This window comes from Octopus bimaculoides, chromosome 1, assembly GCF_001194135.2.
Source record: "Octopus bimaculoides isolate UCB-OBI-ISO-001 chromosome 1, ASM119413v2, whole genome shotgun sequence".
NCBI lineage: Eukaryota > Metazoa > Mollusca > Cephalopoda > Octopoda > Octopodidae > Octopus > Octopus bimaculoides.
In genome coordinates, this window is record NC_068981.1 from 172,250,904 (window position 1) to 172,268,437 (window position 17,534).

Here is a 17,534-nt window from a genome sequence, read left to right on the forward strand (position 1 = left end):
GAGATATAACCGGAGGAATTTAGTTTCCCATTGGGTTACATTTAGTAATTTAATCCCCTTATGTTCATAAATACCATTGGGATTGTAAGACAGGAAAAAATGATATTCTTTTGCGTTTTCTATTGGGTTATTAGTTTAAAGCCACTGATACAACATAAAAAATCTTTTCTATCAACTTCGCTATTTCTAAAATGCCGGGTTGTAATCAAATATCTTGTCAAAATACCAGTGTGTGGGTGTAGATTTTTGTAGGTGTAGGTGAGAATATTAAATACTGTTAATTTTATATGCATTGATTAGCTGCTAACTGTGGCCAATGTATAAAAGAATTATAAGTACGATATTTTGGTCATCATTTTTCATGTCTTTTATTTTCTCTCTCTCTCTCTTTCTCTTTCTTTATACATAAAAGTCGTTTTTGAATATGTGGGGTTATTATTGTTAAAGATCAACTGCAGTGTGTAGGTATTGATGTTATGGGATTATATCCTGGATTAATTACTGTTAGATGCTTCACATAAAATTTCATCCCTCCATTCGATGGTGGATGAATAAATAACTCCATTTGCGTATGTCTAGAATATAATGAAAATAATAGCTAAGTTGTTGAATACTGGTGTATTATTTTCACATTTAAGCCATATAAGATAGGTAGTGTTCATCACTTCCAAGCCTGCCAATATCTTGTTAGAGTATTTACCTGAAATTGACAACTGGTTTGTGCTTACCCATGTATGCAAAGATTGTGTGTTGTTTGACAATTTAGTGAAGATCCTTCGGCAATTAAGTGCATTTTCTTGGTTGATGGTGGGGAGGGAAAGTTGGTTTGTGTCATTTACTTTTAATGTTTGAAATATAATCCATCATACTGTTATCACAGAATTTTTTTCCTTCGAAATCAGATATTTCCCGTCATAATTTTAGGAGATATTCGTATGCTATTCCCAGCGTCTTCATTTATTAAAGACAAAGTATATAGTCTTGATTTCAGTCTCAGGCATTTCGATTGTTTTACTGAAAAGTATTACATGATTTTTTTTTTTTTTTTTTTTTTTTTTTTTTTTTTGTTATTTATGAATGATTACTAAATATAATTATTTCTTCCTTTATAACTCAAAAAGTTCCATACGTAATTAGGAAATCATTATTATTTCTGTACAAATGATTTGACTGCTAACTTCACTTGTGTGATAATAAAGCTTTTGGGTGGAAAGCCACAGACATTGTTTCTCTGCTGCGAAACAGCTTTGTACCTAGATGAGAAATATAATTAAATTGAAAGAAAAGATTATTGTTCATTGATTACTAAGGGCATTAAGTAGATAAGATAGTGAACGGTTAAAGTAAACTATCTCCTCATTCCGTGTTAAATTCCTGTTGAGGCAGACTTTGTCCTTCATCTTTTTTTGGATCTGTTCAGTGTGTACAGGTATAATTCAATTAATTTTACCCCCTTCCATTCCAAGTTTACGGTCTTGTAGCTATGAAAGAAAAGTAATTTAGGCCAATGCACTGCCAAACTCTTGGAAAAACAAACATCATAACATTGTATATCTCTTCTGAATATCTCCTAAGAAACTAAGTTTATTCCACGATTAAAAGGTGAAATTCATGAGTAGCATAGTTTGTGGGAGAAATATCCAGTCTACACCACACCTTCCATTTCATAAGGTTTCTATTTGAAATTTGTTTTATGTTCAAATCCTCCTAAGGTTAGTTTTGCCTTTTATCCCTCTGGAGTTGATTAAAAACAAGAAAGGACTAGTCAAAAAAATGGAGTCACTTTAATCAACCGGTCTCATCCTCTTCAAATTGCTGGCCTTGTGCCTGAATTAGAAATTATTTTTATTACTTGTCGCTTCCTTTGAAATAGAATGCCCCTACTCTTTTTGTTTTTCAAATTCTGTTTGTGCATAATGAGGAGAAATTAGCAATTCCAAACAAGTATTTTATAATTATTTGCCCACACCTACTTAAATCTATTGATATTCCATGACTGAATGATTTTGTGTGAGTGTTTTATGTTTACATGCATTAAATAATGGGATTATTTTGAAGTAGGCATGTTGGGGTTGGTGGTGAAGAATATTAATTACATTTGTCTATTTGCTACAATGTTGGGGACAGAAATTAGAACTACTCTTGCTTAACCTTTTTTTTCCCCCCCAAACATCTCATCTTTCTATGGGACAGGATTATATGATAGGGAGAGAATGGAACAAGGCTCATACTTTTTTATTTTGCAGATTTCCTCCTCCCCAGGAAATTTCAGAGGGCTACAGCTCTCAAAGGGAGAGATCGAAGGAGTTACTTGATGCAAGACCTAGAAGGTGAAATGCATCAAATGACAGAGGGAAGAGAGATGGGTGGCGATAATATGCAGCTAGTTAGTTTAGATGAGTAGAGGCCATTGTAGCAGCAATAGAAGAGGCTACAATTATAATTTTTATTTTCACTTATGCATTTGGTGAGTGAATAAATTTATCAAGTACTGTCATACCCATTGAGTGAATGAATATTTGAAGAACCTATTGAAATATGTGTACATATGTTTGTACGTATGTATGTAATATGCCCTTCCCACATGTTATTCTTTTTCCCAAACCTGTTATTTCAGTAAAAAATAAACTGAAATAAAAATCACGGTAGATGTAAGAAATCTGTTTATCTAAATGTTTGCATTCCACTGCAAAATAGTGTTGTTTACTGACCAACCTGCATTATCTTTTGTGATATATATATGTATGTGTGTGTGTTGACCAACTACCATCAGTAATCATTCTCACAATTTTCACCCAATCATTTTCTAGTTTATTTTTCCTGTTATTATTAAAAGGTGGTGGATGGCAGAATTAGTAGATGGTCTGCATTACTTTTACTGTAATCTACCTACTTATCCATCTACCTGTATGTATGTGTGTGTGTCGAGTCAATTTTATACCTTGGCATAACATTTTTGATACCGTTGCTGCTTTTAAATTCTAAAAATGTTCAGACTACTAATTCAATGAGAGCATCAGTTACAAGTGTCATTAGCTTTCTAATTTGTATGTATTGTGTGTGGTTTTTAGGTATATTTCAAAATACAGCTTGAAAAATGCTGTGTTTGCTGAACTCTTTCAAACATAACATAATGTGGAGAAAACAGACATTAACTAGATGTTAAGTAGTAATATTGTATGAAATTACTTCGAAATTACAAAAACAGAAAACACCTGATTTAGACAAGAAATTTTAACAGATTTGAGTTTTGTAATTTTTTCAAAAGATGAAATGTTGGTTATTATCCCTCAATTAATCATCCACCTAGCACCGTTATAGCTCAAAATATTTTTTTTTTTTTTTTTTAATGAGGTGATGATGTATGCTTAGTAGATGTTCAATTGTGCTGTTATTGATGGCAGTGGATGGCAGAATCAGTAGGACACTAGACAAAATGCCTTGCAATATTTAGTTACATTCTGAAATAAAGTCCTCTCAAACTCAACTATGTCTTGCATCTTTCTAAGCTTAATAAAACAAAAATAAGTATTGTCAAGTACTGATGCACTATTTAATCAAAATTTAAAGTCCAGTGCCAATGTTAGAAATCAATGATTGAAGGTTGTGGAGTGTCAAGCAAAATTACTTAGGGTGTTCTTTACATTCTGAGTTCGAATCCTGCTGATGTCAACTTTGGCTTTGATCATTTTATCAGTCAACCATAGTTTAATCAACTGTTCTGCCACCAAAAAGGACAAAACTATTTGGCTTTGTGCATATATGAAAATTTCATTGTTTTTCTTTCCTTCTGTTGATTTAACTTAATAATCTGATTATTCTTCTATTTTTGTCATTTTGTTTTCTTACTGTAATTCATTTTAAAAATGAAAGTAGAAATTGTTGTCTTAGAAAAAGGGGAAGTAATAAACAAATTCTGTAATCGAATTCTTTATAATTACTTCTACTGGTGACTGGCAAATTATATAATTTGTTTTTATTATCACAAATAAAATGCAGATTAACAAACCTGATATATACACATTTTCTATCTGAATAGGTTATCATAAATTTAAACAATGACATTAACAGCTAGAGATAGTCTGACTAGTTTATCAAAGATTATATCAAGGAGCAGTGTGATAAACCAAGTATGTGCAATCAATAGATTCTATTGAATTGTTGTAAAGTTCATAGATTCACTGTTGGACTTGGCAAAGTATTAATATTGTGTTTCTAAATATATTGATTGGTTTCACCAACTCTGTTTTCAAATAATGTTTGTGTTAATGAAACTGTCCAGTTCCACATTAAATAGGAATAAGTTTTCATTAATTTACAGTATGCTTTTTTTTTAAAATCCAACTGTAAAAATAATCTTGTCCATCATATGGTATGTCCAATTTAATGCCTTGGTAGCATGAAGAGATTTCATATTCAATATGATGTTTGGTTTCATGCAACAAAAATTCATATAAGGCCTGGCATTTTGTAAATTTTCATAAGCACCTTGAAAAATATATTTTTAATTTTTCATTAAATTGAACATGAAAATAAAATAAATTTCTTCACTTAACATTAAATTTGTATAGACTATATTGTGAAGGCTATTAATGTTGGAAATCAATTGAGTATCATATATTGCTTTCTAACTTTTTCATTTAAAAATATTTTTTCATGTAGTTTGCAGTTTAACAACTTGATATAATAAGAATTTTCTCCTGACTAAAGATAATTTCCAAATTGCTAGCCCTTAGGTGAGATAATCAACATGAGTTTTCTGTATTAACGACAAAGACACTGATTTAGTTTAGCCTTAAGCTATAATTGTTAACATTCAAGGTCTGTAATCTAATCACAAGGCTTCATGTGGAATGTAATTATTTGTATTCTTCCTGTATTGGAAATTACTACCTAAACACTGCAGATGTTTCTAACTTTTAATTTCATCTCTGTTGCTATTGTTGAACAAGGTGTATGTTTATTTAGAAAAGAAAATGTAATTATACATTCATATGTCTTTTCATAATCACAAAATGTATTCTTTTCTGAGAAGCATTCAAAAGAGAAAACAAAAAGAATTTTACACAGGAATAAGTTACTCTTTTAATATCAAAGTAAAATTATTAGCTGAATCTAACGGATTATCTTCAAAACTATTTCCTTGATACGATATTCCTAAATAGTTTAGATATGTTATTATTGATAACCTATCCTTGGTTTATTCACTATTTTGACTGATAATGTCCAACCTCTTTTCTGTATATTTATCATTCATCACACTGGCATTGGTTTCACATACATGTGTGTGTGTACATATATATTTGCATTTGTGTATGTAGGTGCATATATATATATATATATATATATATATATGTATGTATTTGTGTATATGTGTGTGTGTACTAGTATATGTGTATACATGTGTGTGCATATGCCTTGTCTTCAATCCTCAACTTCTGGTGGTGCCATATAGGAGTGATTGTAATATATGGTTTACTTTGGGCATTCTTTGATCTGGAGGAGCCCATCTTCTCCAAGTCAGACAATAGCCATTTTCTTCCAGAAAGAGAAACAGGCAGTCAGGAGAAAAAGAAGAATCAACACCAGTACAGTAGTATGTCATTGACCCTGAAATGGTGAAAGGCATAGTTGACCATGGCAGTATTTGAACGCAGCACACAGAGAGGCAAAATGATCACTTCAAAGCAATTTAACAGCTCCTGCAATTCACTGCCGCATGCACATGTGTGTGTGTGTGTGTGTATAATTATATTTTGATGTATGATCATCCACTTCTATTTACTGGAAGGTTTACCTCATTGAATTAGCATGCAAAGTGGCTGAGTGTTCCACAGACACTTATGCTGTTCATGTAATTCTCAAGTAAAGTCATTGTCACAGTATCATTAGACTGGACTTTCAAATTGCAGGTACAGTCAAGCCAACAACCTTCTTTGCAGTTACCCCTCTACCAAAGTTCCCTCACATGGTTTGTGTCAACCCAATGGTATGGTAAAGGCACTAGCCCAACTTAAACACAGTGGGATTGAACTTGGAACCTCATTGTTGCCACTGAGTTATGTTGAATAAGTATTTTTTACCACAGTCTCTGGTTGAGCTAAGCTTTGTGAGTGAAATTGGGTAGATAGAAACTGTGGAACCACATGGAATGGACCATACCTATACTTCTAAGGTCCAACCTTATCCTGTTAATTTTATTTGAAAATTACAATCGATACATATGCCTATAAAGTATTCAGCTGTTTCATATGTTCAGTCAATCAATCACCTAAAAAAATCATTCAGCAAAATTTACAGGTGAGTCCATATGTGTGTGTACATGTGTATACATGCATATATATGTCTATATGCATATATGGGTATGTTGACTTTTTTGTGTGTATGTATATATAACTATATGTATTTATGTATGTGTGTGTGTATGAATATGTGTATATGTATGTGTGTGTGTGCATATGTGTTTATTATATGCTCCTGCTTTGATTCACAGTAATGTAATGCATTTACTTGTGCCATCAAAGCAAAGAGTACAACCTCATTGATGTTATATACCGCTAAAGTAACACATTAGAATCTGAAACTGATTTCTGGAAGTAGTGGACATAGAGCAATGATTTGATACTCGTGCTCAGATGGTGCTTGTGCTTGGTTATTAAAGAAAAAGAATTTGTAACATTAGAAATGAAATGATATACATATGATACTATTAGTGCAGATATAGCATCGTGGTTAAGATCACTTCCCAACCATGTAATTGTGGGTTCAATTCCACTGTGTGGCACTTTGGGTGAGTGTTTCACATCATAGGTCCAGGCTGACAAAAGCCTTGTTAGGGGATTTGGTTGATGGAAACTGAAAGAAGCTTATTGTGTGTATGTGTGTTGCTTTATCTTGAGACAGCACATTGGTTGTAAATAAATTTAACCATCATACAAACAGTGTCATTTGTTTGCTATCTCCTATAAAATCATGTCCAGCCATTGTGTTGTTCGTATTGAAAGGACTACGGGAAATATTACTTTACTTAGAGGACTGGCTGGCAACTAAGGAGCCATCCAGACAGAAAATTTGTGTAAACATGGAAAAGTGAATATTGAGATAATAATAATAATGATGATGATGACTATTATTTGAAAAATGCACTAAATTTGAAGAAATTAATCAAATAATTAAGATAATCTCATAAAATATATTCACTCCAAGGGTACAATTGACAAAAGGTGTATTTATAACTCAGTTTTATTTACTGTTAAGAAATATGCCAAGGACAATCACTGATTATGCACAAGTGTATGAAAATCAATTCAAATCTTCAAAACAATGCTGTTTGAAAGAAAATGTGCATGATTGGCTTTCTCACAAATGTAGGATCACTTATTACTCGGAGAAAACACCAGAATGCAATAATTATTGCTCAATTAAAATATGATATAGCTTCATTATTTGTGTCTATATCAAAACCATACCTTTACAGCTCAGATTGTCTTAATGTTAAAAGATATCAAAAAATGTGATTCCTTTTCTGAGTCAAAAATGAATATTTTAAGTGTTGCAGATATGGAAAATACTAGTCACCAGATCTTGCTGACAATCAAGTGCATGTTTAAATTTTGAAACCTATGAATATTTTAATAAGTCTACACATCTTGTCGTATATATGAATTAAGTATGTATGTATGTATGTACAGAGATATGCATAGATATGTATAAATGCATGTTTATACACATACTCACCGAGAAATGTGTTTGTGTATGCATATACATATATCTATACACACAATCATCATTTTAAAGTCTATTTTTCCAGGCTTGCATGAGTCAAGCAAAATTTGTTGAGGCAAGTTTTCAATGGTTGACTACCTATTTCCAAGTAAGGTCATGTTCCCTTTCGGCTGGAAATGGATGACAGTGCTTGTATGACTGACACTTGCTTGCAACCATTATGTTATGCCAAGACATGGAGTCACAAATTTACATGTGTACATGCACACACATAGAATCAGATTCAACCATTAAGTATGAATCAGAAACTGTTATGGGAAATACCCTCAGCTTAGAGTTAGTGGATGTGGGTGACGAGGTAGGTAGATCATTTCCTAATAATATTTGAAAAATGAGCTCAGATGTGCAAGAAACAGCACTTAAAATTGATTGTTGCACTAATGCAGATTCTAGCAGAGTGAGTTCATGTACTAGTAACGCTACATTTAAAAACAACATAATAGTGTAAGCAGTTATCCCTCAAAGGGCAATTAATAGGTACTCTTAAATTACACATCTTTTTATGATGGGTTATGGGTGGTGCATTATGAGCTTCATCAAAGTCCATATATTTAGCATGATTGTTAGTTCTATGATTAGAATTATGAGTATTATCATAATCTTTATTAGGATGAAGATAGTTGGCATGGTCAGGATAATACATATTATAATTATTGTTATTACTCATACCCAAATTATTATAGCTGGCATTAATGGTATTCATGCCACTATCATTAATAGTAGTTTTAACCACAGTATAGATGTTGTTAAAGTTAATAGTAGGCTTTACATCCTCCATTATATTTGAACATTCAGTTATGATTCCATTAGGGGTGTTATGCCCAGTGAAATAGTGGTGATCTATATTTGCTAAAAAATAGTTATTGGGAGTTAATGTTATTGTAATGCTATGGGAGTGATATTTGCACATCATCATCAGAGATGTCATGGTAGGAATTAACAGGGCCTTTTTTGTAGAGGTTTTATCTTATATGGATTCAAAGCTGTGATGGTGGATCCAAGGTTAGGTGTGGTGGAATAGGAGAGTTTATAATGGATTCATTAAAAATGGAGTGGTACTTATATTGGTGTGGGGAGTTGGATTTGAGTATGTTGAAGAAGAGTTTAGGGGGAGATTAAACTAGTGCTACAATATTACTAGACCCCCTAACATAATGAATGTGAATATGGCACCTATCATTGCTTATCTGAAACAGCTGTAAAGATAAGACTTGATTACACCTTTCATGTATTTGTGTATGCAGCATTCCATGTAAATACACTTCTTTTGCTTAGATTTGTTTATTTGTCTTTTCTGCTTACACACACACACACACACCACACACACACACACACACACACACACACACCTGAGTGTGTAATCATCATTTAACATCCACCTTCCATGCTAGCATGAGTGTGTGTATATACATGTATGTATGTATATATATGTACATATGTATATGTGTATGGGTAGATACATAGAAAGAACAGACACAATAAAAAGCTGATCAAAAGATTGACTAAATGCAAAATATGTAAATGATGTTGGTATATGAGGTGTATATAGAAGGATATTCATTAAAAAAATGTCTTAATAGGGACAAATGTGTATATAACATATATATAGATCACCAGAAAATTGCACAGAAAAATGTATATTATTAATCAATGTTATTCACACAGATAATAAAAAAAAAGTCAATCAAAAACCATATGGGTTAGGGATCCAGATTCAGACATACTTGTGTGTAGCAAAAGTATATATCTATATACATACGGACTTATATACATAGACTCGCATGCACAAACACTGAATCTACATGCACATGCTTATATATATATAGATGTACATATATAGAATGTTAGCGATGAGATATACCAAAAATAAAACAAAATTCCCTATAACATATAATTACAAAATTATACTGTCTCTATACATATTCTTCCTGTTAGTAGCCAACCCACTCCTACTGCCCTGACCATTTATGTATATAAAAAATTCTATCAGTTGGTTTATATTTTTGAATTGTATTAACTGAGGAAGGTCTTGGTGCAAGGGATGTACTTCCCATTATATTTTTACACAATGATCTGAAATATCATTATTATAACATAACAGGTACAGGCACGGCTGTGTAGTAAGAAGCTTGCTTCCCAACCATATGGTTCCAAGTTCAATCCCACTGCATGGCACCTTGGCAAGTGTCTTTTACTATAGCTTTGGGCTAAACAAAGCTTTGTGAGTGGATTTGGTTGATGGAAACTGAAAGAAGCCTGTCATACATGTGTATCTGTGTGTCTTTCCTACCACCACTGCTTGACAACTGGTGCTGCTGGGTTTATGTTTCCGTAACTTAGCAGTTCGGCAAAAGAGACCTATAGAATAAGTACCAGGCTTTAAGAGACAAGAAGAACTGGGGTCAATTAGTTCAACTAAAAATCCTTCAAAGCGGTGCCCCAGCATTACTGCAGTCTAATGACTGAAGCAAGTAAAAGATAATAGATATATATATATGATATGTAGTTATGCACATATAGATGTGTTTGTGTATACACATATAGATTGATAGAAAGATAGATGTATGTAAATAAATATACACACATACATGATGTTGGTTGCTGTGTTCTGATTGTTACTATTAACCAGGATCTTACTATTTTCTGGGCTGATCTCTATCCCATATATTCCTGATACTTTTTCCAGTTTGGTGATGAGCTCCTGGAGTTTTGCTTCATTGCTCCCGAACAGCAAAGTCCAAGTTGGAGATGGGTTGTCTTCCAATGGAGGCACAGAGTAGAAGTCTTGGAATGTCTCTTGCATATTGTTCTCCAGGAAGATGTTGACATCCATGTCGAACACCCACTGTTGTTCTGAAGAATTCTCCAGTGTTATTCAGAAGAACTGCACTGCTTGAGTTTTCACACATTGCTCAGATTACTTTGATGAGGTTGTTGTCAAAGTTGTAATTCTTCATCAATTCTGCAACAACCCATCATACTAAACATGGTCAAATGCCTTTTTAAAGTCAAAGTTGTGACAGAAGTCAGATTAGTGCTGCAGATTCAGTGAGCAGTCTGATGTTAAATATCTACTCCACAGTACTCTTTTGGGGGCCCAAATCCAGCCTGTTCTACAAGGATTTCTTCTGCCTTCCCCTTAAGTCTGTTTAGCAGAACTCTTAGCAATACTTAGATGGGGTGACTACTTAAGCTGATTTTCCTATATTTGAACAACAGGAATATATTAAATTACATGTAATATGAATTCCTTACTTAATGTAATAATCCCTACTTCTAGTGAGCATGGACCTAAAGCTTGGTGGTAATTTGTGCCAACACTAAATGAGGCTATATATGTGCTTTACTTGTTTTTGTATATATGAATGTGTTACATATGCTATAGTTAAGGTGGACAATTGCTGTGCTGCTGATGTCTTACGAGGCAGAACATGTCTTGAGCTGTCCTTTTCACACAATCAAGCTGTTATTTAAAAGCATATCAGTTTTGGAGGATCTTAAGATTATCTCCCCTTCTCATTCAGAGTTGGTAACAATTGACACTAAATTATTGGTCAACCATCTCTGAAAACAGAGGCAGTTGCAATAAATCAAGAATTCACCTTGTATATTATTTAATATACAGTTTATTCATCTTCATTATATACATACATGTATGTGTGTATGTATATATGTGCATGTGTGTGTGTGTATATATATATATATCTATATATATATATATATATATATATATCTATATATATATATATATATATCATCATCGTTTAACGTCCGCTTTCCATGCTAGCATGGGTTGGACGATTTGACTGAGGACTGGTGAAACCGGATGGCAACACCAGGCTCCAATCCATGTATTTATTTATGTACGTGTGTGTGTGAATGTATATACGTTATGTCTCTATATGTTTCAATGTGCATGTATGTATCTGTTATCTATTTATGGTAAGCTACTACTACAAACAGTCACACCATCTATTATAGTTAGATGATGACTAGTGACATTCATTGATTTTTCTCTTAATCATCCACTGATTCTGAACTTTCAAATTCCCCAGGAATAAAAATGAAAACTTCTTACTTAAAAAATAAGGGCTTGTAGTAGGAAGAACCTCTAGTTCTAAATACCCCCACTCAATTTTTTCCTGTTTAAATAAAAACAATATCTAAAATGCATATAAACAAAAATATTGGTATGTATAAACACTCACACACACATATATAAAAAAAGTGTGCATTAACAAAATATGTTTTTATTTAATTGCATGTGTGTGTGTATGTAAATATATAGTGCTTGTGTATATAAACCTGTTTTTTATGTATATGAAATATATGCCTTAAATGTTCCACTTAAACTGTTACAAGTCAACATCTTTGGCAAGATATGAGCAGACAGGAAATTCGAAAAGGCTGATATGCTGAGGAGGGAGGACTGGGCATTTTGGTCGTGCTGGGTTGAGGGGGGGGGGTCTTTTTTTTTTTGTTTTTTAGTTGTAGTGCATCTGAGCACTGTATACAACAATTTTAGTATGTATATAAAAGGAGCAAGATGGAAATACAAATGAGTTGCTGGTCACTGAGTGGTGGGACTACAAAACAAGTTAGAACCAGGCTGTAATAGTAATATAAGAAAAAACAGAGAGAGGGGATAGAGCTGGTCTGCAGCTAGGAGTGTGCCCATTAGTACTTGAATGCCAGTCAATTAAGTAGTCCTTCTTTGGGTTCAGTGCAGTATGTTCGTGCATATAACAGCAGCACCATCCCAAATGTGGATGCAATACTCCCTTGTGTGCTTCACTTGAACCTTCTAGTGTCAGCAGTTATTGGGCGATGAAATATCTTACTCTGAAACTCTGAATAGAGGGATGCAATCCTAGATATGTTAAGAGTGTGCTTTTACCAGGACAGTGATAATGGTAATGAAGCCCTACACTTTAGAGCAGTTTGAGGGCTGCACATTAACAGAGTGTCTTGGTGGAAATTTTGGTGAATCATGTAAATTTTGTTGGTGTCTAGAGAAACAAAATTACTTTTGCCAGAACTTTGTTGAGATAGGGTTTTCTTTTGAGTTTTTTGCTGTTTAAGGTCCCTGTTTATAGAATCAAAGCAGGTTTAGCATGGGGTGTGTTGGTTGCATGTGGATGATGCAGGGTTAACGAGGAATGAAGGAATGTCATCTGCACTGGAGTAAGATTTACTCAGTGTAGTTGGCAAATAGCTCATTGATGTATAGAAAGAAGAAAATGGAGAAGTTCAGAATTGGTTTAAAGTGGGGGCAGAAACAGCTCTATCAACTCATGTCACAATAGTGCAATAGGTGGGAATTATGTTGTCTAGAGCAACAAAATTTCTTTTGCCAAACTTTTGTAAAGCAAAAGCCCACAGGTGAATGACATAAAAGAGCTGGTCTGAAAGAAGCCTGTGTGTGTGCGTGCATGCATGCATGTATCATTGCGTATGTGTTTGTCTCCCACCACTATTTGACAGCTGGTGTTGGTTTGTGTATGTCCCTGTAACTTAGTGGTTCAGCAAAAGTGACTGATAGAATAAGTACCAGGCTTAAAAACATGTACTGGGATCAATTCATTTCGCTAAAAACTCTCCAAGGTGGTACCCCAGCCTGGCTGCAGTCTAATGATTAAAACAAGTAATATATATATATATATATATATATATATATATACACATATATATATATACACACACACACACACACACACACACACACACACACACTTACATACACACAGTGGACTTCTTTCAGTTTCTTTCTCCCTATTTCCCTTGCAAGGAATTGGTCAACCTCCTGAGTTGCCTTGCAAAACCACACTCCTAATTACATGGCTATACCTGCACCTATATGTATGTATGTGGTTAAGAAATTCACTTTATAATCACATGGTTTCATATTCATCCCACTATACATACATTGGGAAAGTGTCTTCTATTATAGCCCTAAGCTAACCAAAGCTTTTGTGAGTGAATTTGGTAAATGGAAACTAAAACACATGCACTGCATGTGTGTGTTCTTGTCTTGATGTTGTGCAACAATTGTAAACAGAAACACATCCCATTATAACAAAGCACTAAAAAATAATGGCTTTACCAATAAGTTAATGTTTATGGAGGATCCTCCACCACTGAACCCCAAGAGAGTTAGAGAAAAGTAATCTGGTTTAATCTGCCATGCAATCTATAAGTTTCCACTGTATAGCTAGGACCTACCTGGTGCTAATTAAAAAGCAGTAGATATCATAAACTCTTTAAAGATAAAAGATTATTTTCAATGTTATGACATCCACCCTATAGAGTCCTACCAACTGTCTTTTGGGAAGACCCTACCTCCTAAAATCTGTGCTCTATACAGCCACCCCCAAACAATCAGATGGCATTCCAAGACACTATATATACATGATTTTAAAGGAAAATACAATGCATTCCTTCAGGTGTAGGAATAGGAGAAAATCCTCTTTGCTGTCGCTCTTCATCTGGAGATTCTAGGACCATTGAGACAACCTCCCCATCATAGCATAGAGCATCCTTGATAGAGCTCCTTCCTTACTCACTAAGCACTCATAATTGCCAAGTCTTGCCTCCATTTGAAACTCCACTGGCCTACAGTGTTCTTTAGTAAAAGAAAATCATTTATCTTATTGTTTCCACCACAGGTGTGCCCTGTTAATGAACATTTTTATGTTTGTCTTTTTTCACTTAATGTTGTCGGTTTGTTTACATTCCTGTAACTAAGCAATTTGGCAAATGTGATTGGTAGAATAAATATCAGGCTTAAATATACTGAGTTCAATTTGATTGATTAAGCCTGCCAAGGCAGTGCCCCAGCATGGCTGCAGTCCATTGACGAAACAGTAAAACAGTGTACATATATAATGCATGTATATGTGTGTATTTATGTCTGTGTGTGTATGTGTATATATACACACACAAAGATATACATACATGTGTGTATGTATATATTTCACTTAGGCAGTGTGATATTAATAACCGAGTGTAGAACCCAATATACATATGCTTCTAAACAAAATATTTAGTCAAGTACAGAGCAGTAATAAGAAAAATAGATGACATATGAATAAACAATTATTAGCTTCAATGGAGCTATAAGGTGTTACTCAAGTACTCAATGAAGCTATAATGTGTTACTCAAGTACTTAATGAAGCTATAAAGTGTTACTCAGGCACTCATCTTATAGCAGAAACAGCTCATAAGATAATCATTTATTCTTCTGTCATATATTTTTCTTATATCTGTGTGTGCACGTACATATACACGAACACACACTAGGAATGCTTGAGTAATGAGGAACAGAAAAAATAAATAAATGCCAGTTAAATTTAATTAAATATTATTTATGAATAATATAATTATTATGTAATTATTATCAATGACGCCAGTCTATCAGAATGGCAAATTTTTAGTTCTTCATTTAAAAATTTCCCACCCTGAAGATCTTACCTTTGCAGAGGGCTCTTGCATTGTCATGCTGAAGAATAACATCTTTTCTGCTAACCAAAGCTGGCCACTTTCAGTATAAGGCTTCATTTACACAGTGAAGTTGCTAACAATATATGTCTGCAGTAATGGTCATTCCAGTGGACTACACCATTCATGTTCTGTCAGACACTTAGCTAGGACTTATGTGGATGAAGTCTGAATTTGGTCTTGGTACTAGTTTCTCATTTGTCAATACCCACTTGTTTTCTTGTTGACAAGCTGTATCCATTTTTTGTCAGCCTGTAACAATGTGGTGCAAAAATCAGTGATCATTATCCCTAGTCAAGTGACTACTGGAGAAGGTGATAGAACAATGAGTTCGGTTCTCAAGTGAGAGCTCATGAAGAAGACAAAACTAGTTTGCCTGTTTGTGTGTCTGCACCAAATCTCCTTTGACAAGGATCTGATTCAGCTGTCGTTCTCAAATGATCATAATCCAAACTGGTTAATCTTCCAGGGCTTATTGGAAAGATCCAAATCACCTTGTAAAACCACAGCTGGTATTTACAAGCCTTCACTACATCAGGATATACTCCACAAGTGTTTTTGTCCTTTGACCCTGCTGTTGGATAGAAGAGATGATAAACTGGATCTAGATATTTTCTACAATTTGAATGAAATCATTCCTTAATTGGTAGATTATAATTCATAACAATGAAATACAATATTACTTTCCGAACACTTCAATATATGTTGTGTGTATATATGTGTATGTGTATACATATATGTATGTTTATGTATATGTATACATTCCTGGATAAAGTAAATGAACTAAACATATTTTTGTAAATGTGGCATGTTAACGTGTAGAATATATTGAAATTTAAATAGGTTACTTGCTCTAAACAATGCAGTACTTCCTCTGGCTTGAGGCCAATATCTTAGGTAAGACTGAAAAGATTAAAATTATATATATATACACACACATATAAATATGTACACATACATATATATTCATATATATAAATGTATATATATACATGCACACACACACACACACACACACATATATATATATATATATATATATATACATACACACACACATACACTCATACATATACATACATACATACATACACCTATGTATGTATATATATATATATATATATATATCTAGGGCAGGTAGATATACGTATACATATATATATACACACACACACACAGACACACACATGTTCACCATGATAGATCGCTAGCCACTGCACATTCTTTATTTTCTCTCCTTGTTTCTTTCTGTGGAAGAGCATAGGCTCGAAACATTAAAGACTTTTTCACTTCCTGAGCATTAAACTAATACATCTGTTTGTTTACACCACCTGTCTTCGTCTTTTGTTTTTTTTGCGAATTCTCCCCATATATATATATATATATATATATACACACAGTATATACACACACACATATATAATGGATGATACTTTGTTTTTATTTTATCTAATAAAATGTTTAAAATATTTAGAATGTCAAGAAGTGTAATTTTAATTTATTTTAAATGAGGAATTTTCTTGTAATGTTTAAATCAAATTAACTGCAACTTTGATAGGTTGATTGCATGTGTGCCCCTATTGGATATGGCTTCAAAGGAAAGAAATTATATGCTTATACGGATATTAACTATCAAATTGCTTTTCTTTGCACAACATATTCTGAAATTCACAACTTTCTAGGGATGAAAATCTTTATTTTGCCGCATGCCATATATATGTTACACACACATATGTTCGTTTAATAAATAAATATATATATATATATATATCAAAATCGCTGACATGGCCGATGACAGTACCGCCTGATTGGTACTTGTGCCAGTGAAATGTTAAAAGCGCATCCGAGCATGATCGTTGTCAGGGCCACACATTGGCTCCCATGCCGGTGGCACATGAAAAGCACCATTCAAGCGTGATCATTGCCAGAGTCGCCCTACCGGCACGTGAATAACAGCATTCGAGTGTGGTTGTTGCTAGTGCCACCAGACTGGCTCCCGTGCAGGTAGCACATAAAAAAAACCTTTTGAGCGTGTTTGTTGCCAGAACCACCTGACTGGCCCTCGTGCCAGTGTCACGTAGAAGCACCCACAACACTCAGAGTGGTTGGCGTTAGGAAGGGTATCCAGCTGTAGAAACTTTGCCAGATCAGATTGAGCCTGGTGCAGCCTCTGACTCATCAGTCCTCAGTCAAACCATCCAACCCATGCCAGCATGGATAGCTGACATGAGTTAAACGATGATGATTTTTT

General features: G+C 33.8%; 1 long non-coding RNA gene across 1 annotated transcript in view; it reads right to left on the minus strand.

The window, feature by feature from the left end:
• The window catches only part of LOC128249351 (uncharacterized), an 89,916-nt gene extending 73,760 nt beyond the window's left edge, over positions 1-16,156 (minus strand). The window contains exon 1 of the long non-coding RNA XR_008265435.1: positions 15,257-16,156. This is a non-coding gene — a long non-coding RNA (uncharacterized LOC128249351). The remainder of the gene's footprint in view (positions 1-15,256) is intronic.
• Positions 16,157-17,534: the final 1,378 nt, after the last annotated feature.